Consider the following 5273-nt stretch of genomic DNA (forward strand, 5'->3'; position numbering starts at 1 on the left):
GGAATGCCTTCGGTGGATTAGCAGTTGAATGTTCTGTAGGACCAGCCCTTGGGGGGGGGGAACCCCTACTCCCTGGGGCATTATCTCCTCCTTTGTACTTCAATTCTTGCACAATAGTGGCTGTGGCAGGACATGCCTGCTCTGGCCTGCAGGACCTATTCTGCCCTCCTAGGGGTTTCTCCACACCTGGAGGTGCTTTTCTTCCACTCTCAGGATAGCCCACCACCACCACCATAACCACCACCAACACCATCTGCCCTTTTTTCAAGGAATTGCCTGCTGGAAGGGACAGGACTCCCAGCTTCCTTTCCAAGACCTGAGGCCTTGCCTCTGTGACTCCCACTGTCCAGTACCTGGTCACCATAGGGACAGGTTAATGCCTTCGGTTGCCCTTGCCAACTGCCTGCCTTCCCCTGGCTCCCCTCTTCAGATAGCGTGTTTGAGACGGTGGAGGTCTATGTGGTACAGAGAACTGCTCCCAGCATCAAAAGTTATAAAGTATTTATTTAGAAGAAAATGTTTACAAGCATACTTTTAGCACAGCCCCAGAATGAGCAAGGAATGCAAAATGACTTGGTCAAAACACAAATCCTCTGTCCCTTTCACTATACGTACCCTATCAGCTGTTAAAATATAGGGCAGGTGCTTTAGCTTAGGTGTTCTACTTTGCTACAGAGCTTCCACTATCTTAAAGCTGTCTGTAGCTCTCTGGGAAAGCACATGGTCAATGGGAGCCCACTTGCAGCACCCAAGGAAAAAGAGAACACTTCCCCCTTGCCAGGAGATTTTATCATCTCTGTTTCCCCTCCCATTGGCCATCGAGGCCAGCTCAAAGAGGTGCTTCCTGATGATCTCCAGGAGTCTCTTTCCTGGAGACTCTAGCATTCTCATACCTACAAAACCTCTATTCCCTGCTAGCAGCAGAGGTAGGGTTGCCAGGTTCCCTTGTCACTCCAGCACGGAGATTTGGGGGGCGTTGCGTGGGGACGCTCTGGTTTGAGAGCAAAACTCTACAGTAAAACTGACTTAAAACCATAGAGTTTTGCCCTTAAACCAAAGCATCCCTGAACAATGTCCCAGGCATGATGATGTTACTTCTGGGTGATGTCATTCATATCAGGGAAGTCATGTGGGGATATGGCTGTTTGGGGGGTAGAGTTTCCCCACCAGCCAGCACCTTGATCTACAGGAAGCTGGTAAAGCCTTCCACAGCTTGGAGATAAATGTGTCCCACTAATGTCGAGCTGCAATTAAAGACACAGATAGAGCAGCCAGATGAAAAGTTGGCAACCCTAGAATTGACATGTTTCAAAACAAAATGCTAACAATTGTAACAAAGGTATACCAGTTACTATGCTGCCATACATATAAACTCTGCTGCCTCAGTGATCCATGCCAACCTAATGCGTTAGATGCCTTTTGGGCAAACAGAGGATCCATCAATACTCTAAAAAGCGAACAAACAACATCAACCCCAATTCCCAGCTCTGGCAACTCACCTCCCATTTACTCCACTCAGAAGGTTTCTTACCCCTCTGGGATAGGTTTGTCTCCCAGCTCTCAGCAGGAGGACCTGTTTGGCTCCTTCCCGTTCGTTTCCGCTGCACCATGACCGATTTCATGTCCCTCCGTGCTCTCTCATACTTCTCATCTGCAAGCTTTTTACTCCAGTGAAGCACACTCCATTTTATTCTCCTCCTCTAAGTCCCATTCACAGTCTGTGTCCAATCCCCAGTCCTTCCTTTTGTTTGCAGTTCCTGACACTGCTTCTGTCTCTGATTTATAGGCAGCAAGAAGTAACTGGGCTGCTCATGGTAGCACAGAGCAAAGAAAGTGCTTTTCTTCCGGTTAATTTCATCACTTCTTTGGGCAAGGTTCCAATGATTTAATTGCATGATAGATATCATTTCAATGGGGCTCAGCTTTCTACAGAAATGTTGGAGGGGGGCAGGAAACCCAGCAGCCCTGACGGAGTGAGAAAAGGAGCAACTCTTTCTCGGGAAAACTTCAAAACATGCTAAACAAATTCTGTGTGGAACATTTCTCAGCGTCACTCTAAATTTGTTCAGCCATTCTGTTACATATGTACAACAAAATTTTACCCAAATATTTTCAGATCCAAATATTTTCATATCTGTGCCCATTTATCATGTTAACATTCAGTCTATTGCTAAGTAGCAAACGGGAGCAAAACAATATTACATTAAACCACAATAACGATTAGTTAGCAGTGGCAGGGAGGAGCCGAGAAAAGAGATGCAACTGTTTAAACAAATCTGTGTATAGTGACAGTGCTATGCCGAACAACACAAAAGCAAAACCTTAGCTCAAGCTGGCTTTCACACAAAGCTCTTGCTCTGTATCCCCCCCTCCCCAACTGCAGCAGTTCTAAATTGGGCTTCTGCACAACATTGTCATCATCCACCCTCCAGGTTTTCCTTGACAGGGCTGCAGACTTCCTAAACCTGGTTTGGTACTATGCTTTGTGAAAGATCCTACACAGAGTGGTTTTGAGGAAGAGAGTGAATGGGAATGAGTGGGTTTCTGTGCCTTTCTGCACACATCTGGCACCACATCCAGCACCACTTCCTCTTGTGCCTCCTACTCTCTCCCTGTATCCTAACACTATGGCTATATTCCTACTACCATTTTTTTTAATGGTAAAAAGCCCACAGGAGGTGAGGATACAGAAACAGCAGGCACAATGCAGAAAATGGTTGAAGGATGAGACTAAAGTCTACCTAGTCCAAGAATCCCAGCAGCTAGCAGGCACTAAGTGACTTGCTGGAATGAATTTTGTTTGTCCCACTCCCTGGACTTCTGCTTCATTTTACTGAGAATTGGCCTGTAGTCTAGCCTCTGCTAGGGAATCAAATCAGAACGCTTTACAAACGAGCGTCTATTTTTGCACTATACTGCCACCATGTGGCCAAATCAGTTTGAAATACATGTTTGCTGTCTTCCCAAATATATTACACGAGTCTCCTTCTCATCCTCCAAGGAGCTCAGAGGAGCATTAAAACTGTCCGCTGGCCTGGAGAAAAATGTCCTCCTGACCCTTTAATAGAGGCTTAATGGAATGTTATTTGCCAGGTCCGGTTATTTACCTCCATGTAATAAAAAACTTCAGCTGTCCATTTCCAAGCATTAAATCCTCTGCTAAAGAGACAGGAAAGGGTGGGAAAAATTAAAGGGTCAATTACTCATAATGGTGTCTAAAAAGGTATCCAGAGTATTTTTTTTTCTTTTTGCTATTTTTCATCAAGAAAGTGTGTGTCTGTAGAACAATGGAAAAGGTAAGACAGACAAAATGGATTCATGATGGACCAAGGCAGGGCTTGTTTTAAACAGACCAATTTTTTTCATGTACTAAGCAAAGCTAAAAGCCGGCCCTGCCATACACAAAGGAATGTGTTAAGAGATAGCACAGTTCTCTCTGTCTACTACAACATTGCCAATGAAGTATGAGGCACTGTTCCACACAGGAGAAAAATGGCTTCTGAGCTGTTTTAAAAGTAACCCCCCCCTTTCTCTATATTGCTATGGGAAACCAACGGATGGATTATTTATATAATATTGAATAGATTTCATAATAAAAAGGTAAAGGTAAAGGTTTCCCTTGCTCGAAAGCCAGTTGAATCCAACTCTAGGGGGCAGTGCTCATCTCTGTTTCCAAGCCGAAGAGCCAGCGCTGTCCAAAGACGTTTCCGTGGTCATGTGGCTGGCACAGCTAAACGCCGAGGTACATGGAACGCTGTTACCTTCCCACTGAAGTGGTACCTATTTATCTACTTGCAATTTCTTGCTTTCGAACTGCTAGGTTGGCAGGAGCTGGGGCCAGAGATGGGAGGTCACTCTGTCACACGGCACTCCAGTCTGCAGTTCAGCATCTTAACCTTTGAGCCACCGCAGCCCTTGGAGATTTCATAATAAACTTATGAATATATATATATGAGTTAATTGAGCAATACCTTAGAATGGTTTTAAGATCCATAACGTTGTTAGCACACAGAAAGAAATTGATGGGCCAACGTATTTTAGCAGAGAGACCTGAATATTCCCCTATGCCTCAGAGTTTAGAATCCAAATGTGATTTAAAAGTATTTTTTGTAGGGTTGTTAGCCTCCAGGTGGGGCCTGGGGACCTCCCACTTTTACAGTTGATCTCCAGCTGACAGAGATCAGCTCCCCTGGAGAAAATGGTTGCTTTGAAGGGTGGACTCTGTGGCACTGCACCATGCTGAGGCCTCTCCCCAAACTCCTCCATCTCCTGGGCTGCAATCATACGCACAATTAGACCTGCCATAGGTGCGAATGCTGGGCAGATTTAAAGGGCACAATCAGACAACAACCTCTGGGAAGCACCACACAGCCATTGGCAACCCATTCTGCTCCACCGCAGAAGCAGAGTTAAAAGACGCTGGGGAAAACCTGGTAGAAAATGGGTTGCAACAGGCCATGGATGGACTTTCCCCTGTCTGATCACTCCAGTGTGCTCTCATGGCATCGGGATGGTCTGATCAGGCCATCCCGACTCTGTGCCATTTTCCCCCTTCTCAGTATGCACATCATCGCAAACTCCATAGGAAGCCCTCAGTGTGGAGATGCGATTTGTGCACTGGAAACAAACGGCAAAAAAAACCCGACTCACCCGCAGTTGCGTCTGATTATGCAGTGGCGGGCTGTGCCTGCCGCTTCCAAGGACTGTGTGATTGCACAACTGTGGGTCAAATTCCTCCGGGGGCAATAGCCTCGCTCCCCCCCCCTTTTTTTCTGCCACGTGTGACCACAACCCTGGATCTACCCCCAATGTCTCCAGGTATTTTACAACCCAGACCTGGCAACCCTATCTTTTTGTATTTGCAGTCACTAGGAACTGAAGAGCAGACAGCAGCAATTTATAAGCCACAGATCTGGGCTGTTTAAAGTTAGCTAAAGATAAATTTATAAGACTGAATTCTCTATATAGTCTATGTATTCAAATGAATGATAAGCATTAGTAATGCCATATTGATTTTATATAGGTACAGCATTTAATGTGATTTCTTTAAAGTAATGTAGAGACACTAATGCTTTTCAAAAGGGTTTCCTTAGTTCAAAGAAGACAATAGCTTAATGTTAGAGCAAGCTGTCTCAAGAAACATGAAGTTACCAGCCAGATTGAATTGGCAGCCACATTTTGGATGTTGCAAGTTAGAACTTCAGTGATGATAACAGTCAGACAGATAGCACACCTGTTTGCAGAGAACATAGCCATGGTCTTTGCAAGAACCC

This window comes from Gekko japonicus, unplaced genomic scaffold (genome assembly GCF_001447785.1).
Source record: "Gekko japonicus isolate JY-2015 unplaced genomic scaffold, Gekko_japonicus_V1.1 scaffold68, whole genome shotgun sequence".
In the NCBI taxonomy this organism is placed as follows: Eukaryota; Metazoa; Chordata; class Lepidosauria; order Squamata; family Gekkonidae; genus Gekko; species Gekko japonicus.